This window comes from Microcaecilia unicolor, chromosome 5 (genome assembly GCF_901765095.1).
Source record: "Microcaecilia unicolor chromosome 5, aMicUni1.1, whole genome shotgun sequence".
In the NCBI taxonomy this organism is placed as follows: domain Eukaryota; kingdom Metazoa; phylum Chordata; class Amphibia; order Gymnophiona; family Siphonopidae; genus Microcaecilia; species Microcaecilia unicolor.
This window is the reverse complement of record NC_044035.1, coordinates 46387141-46407118: the sequence shown is the minus strand read 5'-3', so window position 1 is coordinate 46407118 and position 19978 is coordinate 46387141. Positions and strand designations below refer to the sequence as shown.

Below are 19978 nucleotides of genomic sequence, written 5' to 3'. Positions count from 1 at the left end.
ACCTAAAACTGCAAATGGATCACCAACTGTTCAAGAGGCTGCTGAAAACCCACCTATTTGGACTGGTCTACTCCCCTTACACTCAATCATTAGCCCCACTTACTTACGCCTGAAACTGTTATGCCCCCTTCCCCTCCCTTGCCCAATTTTTGTCTGTTAACATTTCTTTTATTGTATTGTCATTTTTACTTATCCTTTGTTAGCCACATTGTGCTTGCATGCGTGGGAAAATGTGGGGTAGAAATGTACTATAAATAAATAAATAGATAAAATAATGATAATATATAATATAATGACTTTGAAATAAGAACATTTTTAGCCTCTTCCTAAAACTGAGATAACTATTATCTGACCTGATAACAAGAGGTAAAAAATTCCTTAAAGAAATTCCTAATACAGGAAACAGAGTTAAAAATCTTCTAAAACTGAGTTCCTTTACAAAACCAAGGTATGTTTGGGACGTATCAAGATTTTTCTTATTTGAGTACTGCATTGCAGTGATATGTGCTGCCAAGAGTACTGCGCTCAGGAAAAGCATGTGTAATTTCAGTGCCGAACTTAAGACACCTACAGTTGGACATTGCAAGAACCAGTACCTTTTATGTGGCTGGTCCTTCAGAGTAGAATAAACTGCCCTTAGCATTGAACTACCAACAGAATGTTGTATATTTTAAATAGAGGCTACAATGTCATCTGCTAAACCAGACTAGTGAACTGCCATGAATGCCTATACAGTAGAGTCTCGATTATCTGACGTAACCGGGACTGGCCCATTGTCAGATAAGTGAAAAGTCAGATAATATGGTAAATAATAGTAACCCCTTATACAGGTAATGGAAAACATACTTTATGCATGAAGAACAGGCATAGGGTATCTTTAATTTAAAAATATTGTTTATTAACACTAATCAGCACCAAAATAAAATTGAAAATAATGTACAGCAGGCAATTTGAGCACAAGTACAGAGCAGTATACCCAGCACAGCAATTGTACAACAGACAATTTGAACAGAAATACTGTGCATGTACAGGACCGAGCAAGGGAAACCATATTTATCAACTACATAAACAGTACAGAAATACAGAACCAAGCAGGACCCCATTTCTCAAGATCACTGTGTTGTCTTCTCCAGTCAAAACCAGCGTGAAGCAGAAATCAAGGCAGCAGAACTAAAACTGGAAACCCTCTGGATCTAAGAATGAAAGAAAGTGCTGTAAATGTAAATGAACAAACAGGAATATAGTAGGTGTACATACGGTACTGCATAAAATTCATTGTATACAAGAATCTTACCATGGTTCCGTTTCAGCAAAAGCACGGCCTCAGATCAAAAATGGATCCCTGGAAGGAAAAGCAGGCTTTCTAGTCACATAGTTCAGCTTGTCTTCTCCAAATATTTCTGGAAAATCACGGTCTCAGATCAAAAATAGTTCCCTGGCTGGAAAGCATCTAAAAACATCTTTAATGATCCTTTCTGCAAAGGTTTCAGTTCTATAGACAAAACCCTTTTTTCTTTTTCCACTGGCCAAAAATTGCTGCCATGCTGTACAAGCAAGGTCCAAAAATTGCTGCCATGCTTGCTTTTACTTCATCATGGAATAGGAGGCAATGTTCTAGTGTGGATTAGGAATTGGTTATTGGACAGAAAACAAGAGGGTAGGCTTAAATGGCCATTTCTCTCAATGGAGGAGGGTGAATAGTGGAGTGCCGCAGGGATCTGTACTGGGACTGGTGCTGTTTAACTTATTTATAAATGATCTGGAAATCAAAACAATGCATGAGGTGATTAAATTTGCAGATGACACAAAACTATTCAAGGTTGTTAAAACATATGTGGACTATGAAAAATTGCATGAAGACCTTAGGAAATTGGAAGACTGTGCATTCAAATGGCAGATGAAATTTAATGTGGCCAAATGCAAAGTGATTCACATTGGGAAGAATAATCCGAATCATAGTTACCTGATGCTAGGGATCACCTTGGGGGTCAGCAACCATGAAAAAGATCTAGATGTTGTTGTAGACAATGTGCTGAAATTATAAACATGATGCTAGAAATTATTAGGAAAGGGAAGGTAAATAAGACTTGGAATACTATAGTGCCTCTGTATCGCTTCATGGTGCAACCTCAACTTGAATATTGCATTTAGTTCTTGTCGCCGTATCTCAAAAATGATATAGTGGAATCAGGAAAGGTTCAAAGAACAGTGACCAAAATGGAACTCCTCTCATATGAGGAAAGGCTAAAGAGGTAAGGGCTTTTCAGGTTGGAAAAGAGATGGCTGAGGGGAGATATGATTGAGGTTGTTCTTGAAGTCTATTAAATCTAGTTGAAGTCCCTTCTCTTGTGTTACAGTAGGGTTTGTTGGTGTGTAGTTCAGTGCTTCAAGCATTGAGTATAGGTCTGTAACTCTTGGGTCATTGGCCGCCTCCAAATGTATGTTGATGTCTCCCAGTAACAGGTTGAGCTGGGATTTCAGTGAGTTTTTGAGGATGAATTCATAGAAGGTCTCCTTCGAATGGGACCATCCACTCGGGGTGCAGTAGAATAGAATACAGGTTATCTTGTCTCTTAGCTTTCGTTGCTGATTTGACATGCCATAATTTGTAGGTGAGGTGAACAATGAGAGTCTAGTATGCTTACCTTTAGTCCACTGTTGTTGACAATTGCCAACCCTCCTCCTCTTTTAACTTCTCTGAGGAATGATTCAATTTTGAATTCCTGTGGGCATAGGTAATTGATTACGGTGTCCAGTGCTGACTGGAGCCAGATCTCTGTGAAGAAGGCTTATCCTGGTTGGACCTCGCTCAACCAGTCCTATGTGATTTGTGCCTTATTGCAGATTGATCTTGCATTTATGTAGTAGCAATGGGTGGGTGTTGTGTCTCTCTTGTGGTTCTGTTGCAGATTAATTATTTTCAATTGGTACAGTCTCTTCTTTCCTGGCGGTTTCTTTTCTGTTTTCATGTATTTATGAGTGTTTTTAATTATTTCATTTGGCTTCTGTGGTAACTGGTAACAATTCTATCAATAATACAGCAGTAAAAATCCTCCAGTGTGTGTTGAAACGTTACACAATGCTGCACTAGAGGTGCCTCCAATTTCCTTGTAGCTATATATATGATCTGTGCTCTGAGTCTTATTTTCAAATGTCTAGAGGTCTACCCCAAAGATAGTTTAGGACATGGGCATTGTAAAATATAGACCGCGTAAGAGGATGCATGTAGTACAAAAGCAGAAGCGATACTGATGACCCAGATAGGGTGCACAAACACAGAAGTAGTCATTATCATAATACAAACAAAGCAGTGGCCACAAGGTCCCTGGCTATTGCAATCTGTAGGTGGTGCAATCCACACATCTGAATGGCAGAAATAATCCTGTAAGTTCTTATTGCAGCAGTACACCATGCAGCAACGTGAAAAAGAAAAACAATCATGCACCTGAAGAACTGATCAATGTTGTTTAATGATTTGGGCAATTTTATGAGACATAGAAGTGAGTTTCAGAACACATGTTGACATATCTTCACCTGGTTTCACACTATCTTGCAACTGTAGACCCCTGTGATTGAATTTAGCATGCTTTTGCGCCACCTTCACCACTTGCAAGGGATACCCCTTGTCCACCAGTTGTGCTAAACATTTAATTGTACAGGGTGCATATTAGAGTATTGCAAGAGGGTGTTTCTATCAGTTTGTTTCCTGAACAAAGTAGTAGATAAACCCTGTGATGTACGCCTAACCAACACATCCAAAAAAGCAATCTGCTCCGCATGAGCAACAAAATAAAAAATGGACTGTAGGATGACGACCATTCAAAGTGTCCACAAATAATTCCAATTCTTACATGGATCCTGACCAAAATTAAAAAATATATATCATCAGTATAGCAGCACCAGCATTTCACATGCTGAAACCCATCAGCAGAATAAACCCATTTCTGTTCAAAATGCCCCATAAAAAGATTAGCAATCGCAGGGGCAAAAGAGGCTCATATAACAATGCCAGATTTTTGTAGAAACAGTCCTCAAAAATAAAGTGATCAAATTTCTGAGCGATAGAAGTCAAATCACACAAAAACTCAGAGGGCACCCAATGTGAACAAGGGCGCAGTTCCTAACCGTCAAAAATAACATCCCAAGCCTTCTGTTCAGGTATACAAGAGACTGTATATCAAGAATCACTAGAAAACCAGCAGTACATTCCCAATCAGCTCACTGTAACATTACTAAAAAAATTGTTGGGTAGTGTGTCTCAAACAGGACAGAATCATACTCAATAAGGGCTGAAAAATTTATCAATATAAATTCAAACCCTCTCAAGCAGGGAATCATTTATAGACTCAGTTGACCGACCAGGTGGATTGGTCAAAATGTTATGAATCTTAGAAAGAGTATAAAAAATGGGAATCCAAAGATTTTTATGATTGAGAAATTGAAATGCTTGGTCAACCCCTCCCCCCCCCCCCCCCCCCCCCAAGAGAAGAAACCCTTCTCTGTCAAAATCATATTTTTGACATCAAAGTGAGATCTTCAGCTGATTTACAGTAAACCTTAGCATCATCCAGTTGTCATCTAATTTTAGCCACATAAGCAGCCTTTATCCTGAATAACAATAGCACCACCTTTACCAGCACTTTGGATAACAATATCCGAATTCCTCCTAAGATAGCACAATGCATCCCATTGTGCTGTAGTTAAAATTTTAGAAACAAACCAGCTGATATTCAAAACCATTTAACTGGCCAGGAACAGCACCTGACTAGTTAAATGGTACCTAGCTGGCTATCCACCGATTTTTTCACTCTTTCAAAAAGTACAAAGACCAGAGGACACTCAATGAAACTGTATGTAAGCATATCTGGGTTTAAATAAGGTTTAGAGGAGGAAAAGTCCATAATTTGTTATTGAAATGGACATGGGGGAAGCCACTGCTTGCACTGGGATTGGTAGCATGGAAAGTTGGGTGTCTACCAGGTACTTGTGACCTGGATTAACCACTGCTAGAAGCAGGATACTCAGCTAGATTGACCTTTGGTCTGCCCCAGCAGGGCTGCCGAGAGACTGGGCTGGGCCTGGGGCAAGGCCGCCCCGAGGGCCCCGCCCCCACCCTCGAGGTCGTCGTCCCCCCTGCGCCGCAGCGCTGCAGTCCCCACCCGCTCCCCTCCGTCCGCTACTGGGCCGGGCCCTCTGCATTGAAATCATCACAGCGCCTCACCTATCACATCGCTCCATGACTGAAAGCATCGGATTCGCCTCCCTTTGGGCTTTCCCTCACTGTGTCCCGCCCTCACGGAAGTTACATCAGATGAGGGTGGGACACAGGGAGGGAAGGCCCGAAGGGAGGCGAATCCGATCTGCCGCTGCTGCGCTTTCAGTCACAGAGGTGACAGGTGAGGTGCTGTGATGATTTCAATGCAGGGGGCCTGGCCCGGTGGCGGATGGAGGGGGGCGGGTGGGGACTGCGGCGCGGCAACCTCGGGGGCGGGGCAGAGTGTGAGTGAGATCGGGGACTGCGGCACTGGGCCCCCCTTGGAGGCCCGAGCCCGGAGAATTTTGTTCTCCCTGCCCCCCCCTCTTGGCGGCCCTGTGACCCAGTATGACTATCACCCTTCCTTTTCTTTGCAGGTTGCTTCCAGCATTCAAGGCCTTTCCCCCAGGAATTAAGCCCTGAAGTAAACTCAGGACATGAGTGGCTGCTGGTTGGTTTGTTGGGGGGGAGTGGGTGAAGATGGTGGGCAGTGTTTGGCTGGGAGGAGTAAAATGATGGTGACAACAGATACAGTAGGTTTATAGGTAGGCCACTCCCTTTGTTGCCAGGATTGAATTTTGTGGCTACAGCCAGATTCTGCAGCAGTTGCCATGGCCGTGGAATCACAGGAAACTTAGAATTTGCTTTTGTTGGATCAGTATATTAATAGGAGATTACAGTACATGGATTTGGAGAAGGGAATCTTGCCTCACCAATCTATTACATTTCTTTGAAGGGGTGAACAAAAGTGGATAAAGGTGAGCCGGTCAATATTGTATATCTGGGTTTTCAAAAGGCGTTTGACAAAGTACCTCATGAAAGACTCCAGAGGACATTGGAGAGTCACGGGATAGGAGGTAGTGTCCTAATGTAGATTAAAAACTGGTTAAAAGATAGAAAACAGAGAGTAGGGTTAAATGGTAGGTATTCTCAAAGGAGAAGGGTAGACAGTGGGGTTCCCCAGGGGTCTGTGCTAGGATCGCTGCTTTTTAACATAATTATAAATGATCTAGACATGGAAGTAACTAGTGAGGTAATTAAATTTGCTAATGACACAAAGTTATTGAAAGTAGTTAAATTGCAAGAGAATTGTGAAAAATTACAAGAGGACCTTACGAGACTAGGAGACTGGGCGTCTAAATGGCAGATGACATTTAATGTGAGCAAGTGCAAAGTAATGCATGTGGGAAAGAGGAACCCGAATTATATCTATGTAATGCAAGATTTCACATTAGGAATCACCGACCAGGAAAGGGATCTAGGCGTCATCGTTGATGATACGTTGAAACCCTTTGCTCAGTGTGTGGCGGCGGCTAAGAAAGCAAATAGAGGGGCCCTTTTGCTAAGCCACATAGGTCCCTATGCATGCCCAATGAGTGTCAATTTTTAGTTACCACCCGGCTACCGCATAGCCCTTGCGGTAATTTCATTTTTGATGTGTGTCTGCTATGCGTGCTGGAAAATCATTTTTATTTTATGGTGCGCGGCAAAAGCTGGGCATTAATCGTTATTCTATGCGCATAGACGATTATCGCACGGTTACTGCGTGAGACCTTACAATGGCTGGCGGTAAGGTCTCAGACTCAAAATTTTCAATGTGCCGCATGTCTATTTTCGACAAAAATATTAAAAAGGCATTTTTTACAGGTGCACTGAAAAATTATTCTGTGCACTCCAAAAACACGTCTACACTATCGCAGACCATTTTTCAGTGCACCTTAGTAAAAGGGCCCCTGAATGTTAGGTATTATTAGGAAGGGAATGGAAAACAAAAATGAGGATGTTATAATGCCTTTGTATCGCTCCATGGTGCGACTGCGCCTCGAATATTGTGTTCAATCCTGGTCACCACATCGCAAAAAAGAGATAGCGAAATTAGAAAAGGTACAGAAGGACGACGAAAATGATAAAGGGGATGGGATGACTTTCCTATGAGAAAAGGCTAAAGCGGCTAGGACTCTTCAGCTTGGAGAAAAGACGGCTGAGGGGAGATTTGATAGAGGTCTATAAAATAATGTGTGGAGTGGAATGGGTAGACGTGAATCGCTTGTTTACTCTTTCCAAAATTACTAGGGCACACAATGAAGTTACAAAGTAGTAAATTTAAAACGAATCGGAGAAAATATTTCTTCACTCAACATGTAATTAGACTCTGGAATTTGTTGCCAGAGAATGTAGTAAAAGCAGTTAACAGCGTTTTAAAACAAACAAAAAAAAGGTTTGGATGACTTCCTAAAAGAAAAGTCCATAGACCCTTATTAAAATGGGGAAAATCCACTGCTTATTTCTAGGATAAGCAGCATAAAATGTATGGTTCTGAGATCTTGCCAGGTACATGTGACCTGGATTGGCCACTGTTGGAAACAGGATTCTGGGCTTGATGGACCTTTGGTCTGTCCCAGTATGGTAATACTTATGTACTTATGTAGTTGTCAGGACCCTATACTTCCTATCTGAAAAAAGGACCAGTAGAAGTGACACCACCATTAAAGAATACAGTTTTCTTCAGAACCAATTTGAGTACCAAAACTCTTCTTTTAACCGTTGAATTAAAATTGTAATCTTAATGAGAACATATTTATATGTTTTCATGAATATCAAGTTTGTCAATTAAGAGAACTGACCTTGACTTAGATATCATTTATAATGCTTCTTAAGCTAAATACTATTGATATTTACTGCTGGCACAGTCAAAATATGCTTATTAAGAATAATTGTCCACAGTTTTACCAAACTTTTTATAATCTCATTCTCTTTGAGCCATTCTGTAATGCCATAGCCAAGATTTTGTTTTAAATTATTATTACAGCATAGTTTGTATAATCAGAATAATGATTTAGCTTGATGACATCTGATCCCTTGAAACTTACAGTAACAGTAAGACTGCATATTTCACAGTAGGAGAAGTGTACTTCAGAAAAAAAAAGAATGTTTTATGACATGGAAGAATTTGAGAGTATTGTTAGTTTATACATAAAATCGGATGATTGCCAGGAAAGAGCAGAAATCAGGAATAGTATTTTCTCTAAGTAGTTTGGTGTGCTGATATTTATCCTCAACAGTATAAAAGAACCAGCTAGTGGCAGCAGAGTTCCCTTAACTGTTTTCCAACTAGAACAAACATTTTCTTTTAAATATTAATTTATTTCTTTGACTGTGAGTGTAGGTGGCCTTTTCATAAAGGAGAAGAAAAGTCTATTGCACTTAAAGCCAAGCGTATTAGTGGAGAAAGATCAAGGTGGTGGGAAAACCACAGGTATTGTGATAGATTTAGCTCCTTTTGGAGACCAAGGAAAACTTTTCATAGAATATGGGGAGGTGAGCTTGTTTTATCCCAGTGTGCCAGCAGAACAGTCTGGGTCATGCAAGAAGGGGTGAGGGGGGAGGACCAGAGGTGGAATGTAGAACCAGTGGGGAAGAACTATTAATCCCTACCGCAGGCCTACTGGGAGGTCAGACTTGCCAGAGTGGCAGGGATTAAAGTGTCGGTTTCCTCCCATCTCCCTTCCCTATTGACTTACCTTGACGCTAATTTAGACCTGTGGCAATAATCAAAGAGAACTCCTGCATACCTTCTTAGGAAATGCTTGTGTCTTTGCTTCTTTTTTTTTTCTTAAAAAAAAAATCCTTTAAGAAACAAATTGCCTACTGGAATGATTTCTGAGAGGCTGGTATGTTACTCGCCACAGTAATTGGCTTTACTAGTTATTAATGGATTATGTTAAGGAAAAAAAAGCATTGCTTTGTAGTTCAGGGCTTTGTTGACCAAATGTCTATCCCAATTTTGGGGTCAATTGCTAAGTTATTAACAGAATCATACTTTTTAAAGCAGTTATATTTAAATTTAGCTTTTTATTTAAATCTGAACAACTGGGATTATTCAGTTTGTTTCCAGTTTAGAGGGTGCTATATGAACCTGTACTAGGAGGCCCATAGAATCAATACTAGAAGTGAAACATAACTATTTATAGAATGCAACCTGGTGGACAAGAGTTTGGGTGGATCTTATTCCCCAGGTAATAGAGAGATATCTTGAGATTAGCGGTAACTTCATCATTGACCAAAATTGTTTCTAATCTTGATTGCCAAATTTGAGATGGAATGAAAGTGAGAAGAAAGTTCCTCTCAAGATAATAATTTGATTACATAGTTATTTTGTTTAAGCAGCATTCCATGATTCAGAATTAGTGGCATAACATTGAAAAAAATACACCAAGTTTTGCTTAATAGATCTGGTTTTTGAATTTCAAGACCTTGTCTCCCCCCCCCCCCCCCCCCCAACCCATCAAATTATTATTTTTTTTATTCCAAAAGCCATGTTTATATAGTGGGATATTGAAACACTACTTTTGTAAAACAGATGGATCTTTGTATTTTATTTTAAATTGCAAAAAATAATAAGAATTTAACTGAACGCTTTCCTTCAGCTAAGTTCTTTTCCCATGTAAGAACTATTCCTTGCTGTGCCAGCGCTAACATTCTGACAGAAAAATTATTACAAAGCAAGCTTCTAACAGAAACTCAGAAAAAAGAATTTACAAATACCTGTAATATCTCATTCTGCAAACCATGCCAGCACATTCCACAGCGCTCTACAATCACCCATGCAAAAGACATTCAACATAAGGAGATCTTAATGCACTCTCCTCCTCTGTGCTATGTATATATAAAATACATTTGAGTTTACTCTCCATAGAATTAGGTGAAATGTCCTCATTCTGCCCCCATGCTATATGTATAGGAATAGGGTGCCACTGAAAAGTCATGGATAGGTCTTGGATCGGGCATGTACTTGGATAGCAGCTGCAGATATCTGGATAACTGCTTTTAAATAACAGCAATACAATTCTATTACCTGATATCTTCTGATCATCCATCAGCCCTTTCCTCCTAACCTTTCCCCTTCAGACTATCAATGGAGTGATTTTTATAATTCACTTATATTTTTTTTAGTAATATCATCTTTTGAATTTTCTGTGATGAATTGAGTGAGTTAGGTCACAAAAGCTAGTCAAGAAACAAATTAGTTTAGTAACAAGTAGAGAAAGTACAGTGGAGCATATCTCCTGAAATTCTTTGCAGACCTGGAGAGAGAAGAGTGAGACAATTTAAAGGGAGTGGTTCCCATACATTCTCTGGATTTGGAAACAATAATAAAATGAAGCTAATTGTGAAGCTAACCATTGAACACAATAAAACACCCCAATGGAAAAAAAAATAAAATAGAGGTTAGTAGGTAAACTCTGGAAAAGCCCACTTTCCCTAGTACTCTCACCTCTCTCCAGTTATGTGCTCTTTCTATGCTGATGACTTCTAAGTGACACAAACATAGATATTAGATTCCACTGGAAAAAGGGTATCCAGCAATAGCATTTTTTGTACCCTCAAAGAATCTTTAATTAGCTGGGAAAATAAGCTGCTAAGAATAGAAGCCCTAACTATATCTAACTAGTGGCTGAGTAGGGAGAATGACCAACAGGAAAAATGAGGCGATAGTACCTTTGTATAATATAATCACTGGCAAGACCGCATTTGGAGTACTGTGTTCCATTCTGGAGACAGTTCCTTCAAAAGGATATCCACAGAATGGAGTTAATAGTCTTTGTCATAACCATATGGAGGCAATCTTAAAGTTCTAAGTATCTATAAGTAGGAGGATATCAAAATATGCCTTACTTGGAGTAACCAATCAATAATTTATTTAAGGTCAAATCTTATGATGCTCAGGGGTAAGCTTGTAATACAGTGTAAACCAATCCCTGTGCTTTAAAATCTTTCAGAGCAGACACCACTCATTTTTAATCTCTCAAGTAAACATGGAATTTTTATTGACCTTCGCAGTAACTCGTTTCACATGAGGTACACAACCTTATGACTTACCAAGTTCATCATAGGTCCAATAACTGACATAAAATATTCACTTCCATTATGTAGCTCCCCACTATTCCAGAACCTGTGAGATAGTTGTATCCGTCAACCAGCAGGTGAAGACAGAGAATTGAAAACTAAGCATCGAGTTCAGCTCCTCAGTATTTTCTATCTCCAACAGGTGGATGGACACTTTTCAGCCTCTGTTTCTCAGTGATTTGCTCCTGGTCCAGTTGGTCAACTGGTCCCTAGTTGAGCTTTGTGGGTGGCTTGAGTCTGCAGAGTTATATCTGGAGGTCTTCAGATACCTTTCTCTGGTATCATTCGAATTCACTTCTTCCCTCTCTTCACATCTCCCTGGTTTCCTCTGGTGCTCTCCTTTTCCAGCACAACAACCTTAAAAAAAAAGGGGGGGGGGGAGAAGGAAAGAGGTTTGCTGGAGAGCATGGGACAGAGTATCGGTCCTGAGCCTTTCTCATTTGTGGTTAGACTTGTGGAGACTGTGAGCTTGGGGGGAGCAACTGCAGTGGTAAGTCGACTAAAGTTTAAATTGCTTGGAGGGCTGCAAGTTCTGCTTGGTGCAGGGAAGGGATCCTGACTCACTTATTGGGACATGTTGTGCTGTGCTGGTGACAGTAAGGGTGAATGGCAACTCTCAAAGAGGCAGTTAAGTGGTGTTTCTGCTGTACTGGGGTCTTTGGGCCAGTGCACAGTTTGATGCAGGAGAGCATTATGTCGGGGCTGACTGGCAGTGAGGAGCAGCATCTGGCTGATCATGCGTGGAGAACAGCTGCCATTTTACAGCCTCTAGGCCCAACAGAGCATTCAGCTGCATCGAGATCTTTGTTTTCTCCGGAGTTTATATTGCTGTTACACCAGACCTATTTACTGAAGCAGATATAATCATAGTTGCTGCAAGGTGCTTCAGTTTCTCGCCCTGCTGCCCCTCCAGTTCCTAAGAGGTCTTGTTTAGACCTCCAGGTGAGGGCAGATTAGGCTATCTCTGCTTTTCCCTCCTTATCTGATGTGGCCTTGGTCTATTCAGAGGAGCCATTGTTGAAGGAACCATTAGAGGAGAGGAATGTACTGAATGTACTGAAAGTACTGAGGTTGTTTCATAAAGAGGATCTCAGTTCTCTTATTTCTGAGTCACAGATGGTGCTTTCCATTTAGGAGCCTTCTGCTTCAGTGTCAGTTGTTCCATCTGTCCTTTTTTTTTCAAAATATTTTTATTGTTCCATGGATTCAGTTACAGGCATCAAGAACAATATTAATACAGAAAACAAACCATGTCCTGGCAACTCTGCCAACAATCTACTGAATTCCAGATTTTATTCTTTTCCATTTCTTCCGCCCCCCCCCCCCCCCAATCCATCTGTCCTTCTAAGACCTTCCTGATGTATCCAGACATTCAGGACCTGATTACAGCAGAATGGGTCTTACCGGACGTGGAGCTGAGAGTGGGAAGAGTCATGGCTCGCTACCCATTAGTTCCGGAGGAGAAAGATAAATTGAAGCTTCCCAGGGTGGGCTCCCTGGTTACGGCGGTAACTAAGAAGATCACCTTGCTGGTGGAAAGCTTGCTGAAACATGCCTTTGCTGAGCACTATAGGGTGGACATTGTGGTATGCTTAGAAGCCAGTTTGGGGGCTTTGTTCCTCTGGGTGGCAGTGGCGCCAGCATTTCACTCGGTCTAGGGATTGCTTTTGAACATCCCACAGGTTCTGGAATAGTGGGAAGCTATGTAATGGAAGGAGAGATTAGGTCTTGCCTGATAATTTTCTTTCAATTAGTCCTTCTCACTATTCCAGAGGCTCACTCGAGGTTTCTGAGATGTTTAGTTGGTGCGAAGTAATGGGTCAAATAAGGATTGTCACCTTGCATGGTACTTTCTACATGCTTTCCAGAGATGAGAGGTCCACACATGTTTGCTTGGAAAGAAAATTATCAGGTAAGACCTAATTTCTCCTTTAATATTTTCCCATATTATCGGTCCTATATTATGAAAACAAAGTTGATATTTCATATTTATAATTACAATTAAATAAGTTATAAAGGAACATTATTTCTTTAGAGAATATGGGAAAATATTAAAGTGAATATTTTATAAGTTTTTGGATCAATGATGAATATGTGAAACAAGTTTCCACCGAGGTACATAAAAATTCTATGTTTACTGGAGAGATTAATGAGTGGTGTCTGTTCTAAAATATTTTAAAGTGCTGGGATTGGTTTACATTGTATTACTTGCAGTAACAGCAGAAACCGTCTGCATCCTTGCTTCAGAGTAGTGACACTCAAATGTAATGAGGGGGTGGGTTATCTGGGAGACCCTGGTAGTATGCATGTATTTAAAATTGGTTAGAAGTATAAAAATAAGTGTAGGCAGGAGCTGTTTGTGTTCCTAGCCTAAAGGAAATCAAAACAATATAGGAGTTGAAAGAGTGGGCTGCCCACCCATGAGGCCACTGAGGAGTTAGGCTCCTGACTCCAGAGGTCAAGGAGGAGGAGAAGGGAAGGATAAGGAATAATGCCCGTTTTCTAAGAAAGCCCATTGAGCCTGCAAAGAGGTGGGAAAATGTGGGATACAAATACAATAAATAAATAAGTAAATAAATAAATAAATAAATAAGAAAGTAGGCGTAAAGGTCTAAGCCAGAACTTCAGCTTAACACCCCAAAGGCACAGAATGCCAGAATAAGTGAGAATTGGAATCATAAGCGGAGGATCCTTCAGTGAAGAAGGTGAGAAAAACTTCCAGTACTAATTTTATAGGCCTCCTACTACATGTTCACATAGCATCCTCTGAACAAATCAGGGAATGGAAGAGGAGTAGAGCCAGTGGCTTTATGGTCTAAGTGGAAAAGCCAGTGTGAGTGAAGGTAGGACCCATTTCCTAGGTGCATCCTTCTATCCTTAATCCAGAGAGGTAGTGAGTGTGATTTAGATGGCAAGGAGTAAAGTCCGTAGCAAAGATTAAAGACCTGATGGTGGAGTGGAGAGACAGCACAGAAGGGAGAAAGAAGGAGAACAGGAATTTAACTAGAATATATCTCAGGCCTTGTATTCTTAAGTGCACTAAGAGGGTATTTTATAAGGGAGTGTATACTTTGTCGGTATTATAGTCATTTATACACTGATATAGACACACGTGTGCATAAATGAATTCTTATAAAAATAATGAGTGGCACAAAAGTACATATTTTGAAATAATGGCTTGTATTTGTTGGTGGGCATACATAGAGGTGGAGTTTGGGCAGAGTGTGGAAGTATCACCTAGATTATAAAATACTGAGACCGCTGCTTTTTAACATATTTATAAATGATCTATAGATGGGAGTAACTAGTGAGGTAGTTAAATTTGTTGATGAGACAAAGTTATTCAAAGTTGTTAAATCTCATGAGGATTGTGAAAAATTACAAGAGGACCTTATGAGACTGAGAGACTGGGCATCTAAATGGCAAATGACATTTAAACATGTGGGAAAGAGGAACCCAAACTATACCTACATAATACAAGGTTCCACATTAGGAGTCACCGACCAAGAAGGGATTTAGGCGCCATTGTTGATGATACGTTGAAACCCTTTGCTCAGTGTGTGGCGGTAGCTAAGAAAACAAATAGAATGTTAGGTATTATTAGGAAAGGAATGGAAAACAAAAATGAGGACGTTATAATGCCTTTATATTGGTCCATGGTGCGACCACACCTCAAATATTGTGTTCAATTCTGGTCACCCCATCTCAAAAAAGATAGTGGGATTAGAAAAGGTACAGAGAAGGGTGACGAAAATGATAAAGGGGATGGGATGACTTCCCTGTGAGAAAAGGCTAAAGTGGCTAGGGCTCTTGAGCTTGGAGAAAAGATGTCTGAGGGTAGACGTCTATAAAATAATGAGTGGAGTGGAACAGGTAGATGTGAATTGCTTGTTTACTCTTTCCAAAAATACTAGGACTAGGGGGCACGCAATGAAGCTGTAAAGTAGTAAATTTAAAACGAATCCGAAAATATTCCTTCACTGAACGTAATCAATATAAATAAAATAAAAGATAATAAAATAAGATGATACCTTTTTTATTGGACTAACTTAGTACATTTTTTGATTAGCTTTCGAAGGTAACCCTTCTTCATCGGATCCCTGGTTTCAACCTAATACACGTTAAATGTGAGATATGAATGTCATAAATAAATAGATAGAAACTCTGAATGTTGAGCACCTGATTCTCATAACATGATGTCTGTTTTAGTGACCCATTACCAGGAGAAAAAAATCTCTGCACGTGCCAGGGTGTCCCTGTAACCAGCCCCTCTAACTGACCACTGATTAAGATTTATAACAAATTACTACTCTACCTATGAAAAGTTATTCCGTTATTATACTTCCTCTGTGTACATCTGTATGCTGCACACTCTGGCATGTTTGAAAATATAAGTGAGATTAAATAAAAATGCTACCAACAATAAAGAGCAACAATGTGGGTGCAGCAGCTCATAGGTTTGCTTGCTTTGTTTTGAGTGAACGGGGATGACAGCTGTGCTAGGAAGGGGAAACTTAGACTGACGCCACTTCATCTCCTGTCTATTAAACCTCCTTTTACACTGGTATATTGATTTTGACCAATAAAGGGAAATGGGACTTGATATACCGCCTTTGTGTGGTATTTTGCAACTACATTCAAAGCGGTTTACATATATACAAGTACTTATTAGGAACTGTGTCCCGTTTTTGAAGGCTCCTGGTGCTAATTGGATTTTTGCCGGGTACTTGTGACCTGGCTTGGCCACTGTTTAGAAAACAGGATACTGAGCTAGATGGACCATTGGTCTGACCCAGTATGGCTACTACTACTACTTACATTTCTATATGGCTACTATGTTCTTATGACTTTTCCTGATTCTTGACTCCGTATGTTGGATTATAGACCACTTGTCCTCTAGGGCTTCATTTCTTGTCCCTCTTGTGTGTCCTGGTACTTATACATATTTACTGGAAGTTGATATTGTTGTGCAGTTCCAGTCTCCCTCTTCTCCCCTTTTGGTTGGCTGTTCTCTGTTTTTGATTGTTTACTGTCGCTGTAATTTTGTATTGTACATCATAGTGCTGTTTTAGAAATGCAGTATATCAAAATCATCCAATAAAAAAATAAATGGACATATATTCAGGTCCCAGCCCTTAAAATCTCCATGGAGGCTGATCTCAAGTGTGCTACTGATACAACTATAGCTTGCACATGATGAGCCTTAACAGGACCCTTGATGCTTAATCTTACCTGGGCATAAGCGAAGGAAATGCAGTCTGCTAGCCAGTTAAAGTGTGTTTGGTAATGGCAGTCTCAGCTTTATTGTGGTTAAAAGGGCTTTAGGCTGCTCCAAACAGAAGGCTAAGGCTTGTTTGGAAGGTGCTTTCGACTTTGAGGGCATGAGGTTGTGGGGAAAAGAAAGTCCGCTTGCTAGCTGCAAGAGAATGGTTTCCTTTGGAAGCCAGAGTTCTTCAGATCTTTTAGTAAACAAAGAGAACCCCATCTGCACATCACTAGGGTTAAGTGAAAAGCACCTTTCTGTACATAGTACCATAAGTGTGGCTTGTCAGTAAGAGCTGAGAATGAAACTGTCATTGCCTTCCCAAATACTGTATGATGATAGTAGTGGTGTGGTGAGGTACTGCTGCCATCATCAAAAGTTTTAGATTTAAGAGAAAACAAAGCATCAACAAAATCAAAAGAGAAAGCCTTAGATTGTGATCTAAGTTGTATCTTTTCCCGTAAGAGAACTGGATTTTAACTTCTAGATTTTGACTCCTATTCATTGCAGACCAGCAATATGATTTGGAGTCCTCAAATAAGGGTAATTGCCTCTCTGCCTCTATTACCTCAAAGATAAGATATTTTATTATGGTGTGGTGCATTTACAACCATTGAAGTGAGGCTTCTGTTTTAAATCACAACTGTCGCTCCCTAATAAATGTGTCAGTATAAAAAGGTATTTTCCTTGGAAATCGGCACATATCCCTTCATAGCACTTGGCGAAACTTGAAAAAAATTGGTTAAGTGGTGTTTGAGAATTAAAAGCTGTGGGCCCAATGTTCAAACATATTTATACATATTTATAGTAACCCCTGGATTCTCTATAGTGTGCCTAGAGATTTGCACCGAAATCCAAGCGTATTCTGTAACAACGTGCATAAGTTAATTAGCTTAACAAGCCACTCGGCATTGTTAACAGCACTTATGAAGCAATATTGAGCACTAATTGACAATTAGAATTTATGCATACAACTCCCTAAGCGTATTCTGTAGTGCACTGTGCCTAAATCTTAATGCACACAGGCAAATAGGGGCGTTGTTATGGGTAGGGAAATGGGCATTTCAGAATTTACGCAGGTAGTTATAGAATATAGTCCTCTGCACCTAAATCTACACACCGGGATTTACACCAAGTTTTCGTTGGTATAAATGGAGGCGCATAGTTTTAGACGCTGTGATATCAACTAAGCATATTCTATATATTGTGCCGAAATCTAGGCGCCACTTATAGAATATGCTTAGGCAGAAATGTTTTCTTTGCGGATTTTCTAGGTGCCATGTATAGAATCTGGCCCAAAGTGTGTAAGAGGACCTAATGCTCTTAAAAGGGCCAGTGCCCCCCCCCCCCCCAGCATGAAGCCACTCCCCTCCCCCTAATCTAAACATCCCTCCAGCATGAAGCATATGCATGGCCAGCTTTAAAAATGTGATCACTACCAATACTGAATATTGATGTGTGTAAAACCATGAATTTTCCCCTTTTAGGGGCCCTTTTTTCTAAGCTGCAGTAAGCAATAACGCGTGCTTACTGCAGAATAAAAAGTACTACCGCGGGACACGCTCGGGCGTCCCGCAGTAGTTTTTGCAGGTGCGTGCACTACCTACTCGCTAAAAAATAAAATGTATTTTTTAGCGCTGGGACGGAGAATAGGCGTGTTTTGCACTAATCACCGATTAGTGCGTGGTTAGTGTTTGAGTCCTTACTACTTAGAAAATAGGTGTAATTAAGGGCTCACACGCTAATGGCCACACGCTAATGGGAAAATTAGCACATGGCCATTATTGCAAAATAGAAAAATCAGCCATTTCCTGACCGTGCTAAAAGTGGTAAAAGAACCCCTTAAAGACTTAGGGGTCCTTTTACCAAGTTGCGGGAAAAAAGGCCCTGAGCTATCTGCGGGGGCCGTTTTTCACGTGTGCCAGGAGCGCTTTTTCCGCAGCTTGTAAAAGCCCCCCCAAAATGGCCACGCAGGGAGATAACTTACTGCATGGCCATGCGACGGGTAGCCCTTACCCATTGAAGTGGCAATAAGGGCTCCTGCGCTAACCCAGCGGTAACTGGTTTTCTTTTCCCTCCGGAAATGGCATGCATTTGGGGCGGGACTACTGCCGGCGGCCGTGTTGGGCCGGCGGTAGTCCCAGACGAGCGAGTGGTAAGCCCACGTTGGGCTTACTGCTGCTCTGTAATTGGGCCCCTTAGTTCACATAGGTCAAGAATCATAATATATATATATTTTTTAAAAATCCTTCTACCCTTGTTTGTAACTTAAGAGACCCAGATAACATAAAATTCAACCTAGCTCCAAGATTTTGTAGCCCTTGAAAGATCCACACCTGCAGCCATTATTATCTTAAGGTGGTTGTGTCAGTACTTTGGTTTCAATTTTTTAGCTACTTATCTAATCATAAACATGTCCTGCACATACTGCAGCAGGACATGTTTATCCACTCCTACCCTAGCTGAGATATTTAACCATCTCTCTGACCTCATGTGCAACTTTCTTTAAATCAGTCACCTTACTTTCTAACTCTTCCTACTCTCTTACCTATCTATATGTTGCATCTTTGCTTTACCCTTCACTAAAATGTTCTATTACATATTGTGTTGACATTGTAAGTAGTGTACTATGCCATACTTTGTATTGTTATTTGAATATTTTTACTGCTCTAATTGCCTATTGCCCATGTTTGATCTATTCTTGAGTGAATTCCTTCAAAAAGGCAGTAAATAAATTCTAATAATAAATAAATACATTTTTAGTATTATGTCTTTTACTGATAGTGGTTTATGTGCCTAAGGGGCCCATTTACTAAGCTGCTGCAAAAAATGGCATTAGTGTGCCTTCATGCAGGTTTTCCCCTATTGCTAAGGCCATTTTTGCTTCAGCTGTAAAATGGCCGATTTTTCCATTTTTTTGTAATAATGGCCGTGTGCTAATGTTGCCATTAGCATGTGAGCATTAATAAAAAAAATTACTTTGTGAACCCTTACTGCTACCTATTTCGTAGGCGGTAAAGCCTCTGCCCCCTGACACACCCCTACCCCCCCAAAAAATAGAAACAATATGTGCGCTAAATGGCACTTACAACAAGTCGCCTTTAGCACATCCCGCAGTATGCTATTTTAAGCTGCATTAGATGCTCATTAGTGCCTAAAACAGCTTAGTAAAAGGGCCTCTAAATTATTTATAGTATTATCCAAAGGTTTCTAATGCATTATAAATTTCTGTTTTAATTTGTAAGGCTTTTTTAAAATATTTTATTTCCTATATTTGAGCCACCAATTTCAAGTGTGGTTTTAGTTTACATCTGTTGCATTCTTTTACTTTTTTGTGGCATTGCAACCAGAATACAAAATTTGTCATTCTCCCTTCCCTTGAAGCTGTAGTTTGACAGCAATTCCCTAAGGAGCATATGGGTATTAAAAATGCATATACTTAGAGTAGAACACCTTTTTGGTTGAAGTGGCCAACAATCACATCAATGACCCACCCCAAGTTGTCTAGTTGCTAATTCCGTGTTAGGTAAAATATTGGTCACACCATGGCCTCA

The 19978-nt window shown here is 40.3% G+C and overlaps 1 protein-coding gene across 1 annotated transcript in view; it reads left to right on the top strand.

Moving 5' to 3' along the window:
• Positions 1-19978, top strand: part of FBXW4 (F-box and WD repeat domain containing 4) — a 225023-nt gene that overhangs the window by 102350 nt on the left and 102695 nt on the right. The gene's annotated exons all lie outside the window — the stretch shown is intronic.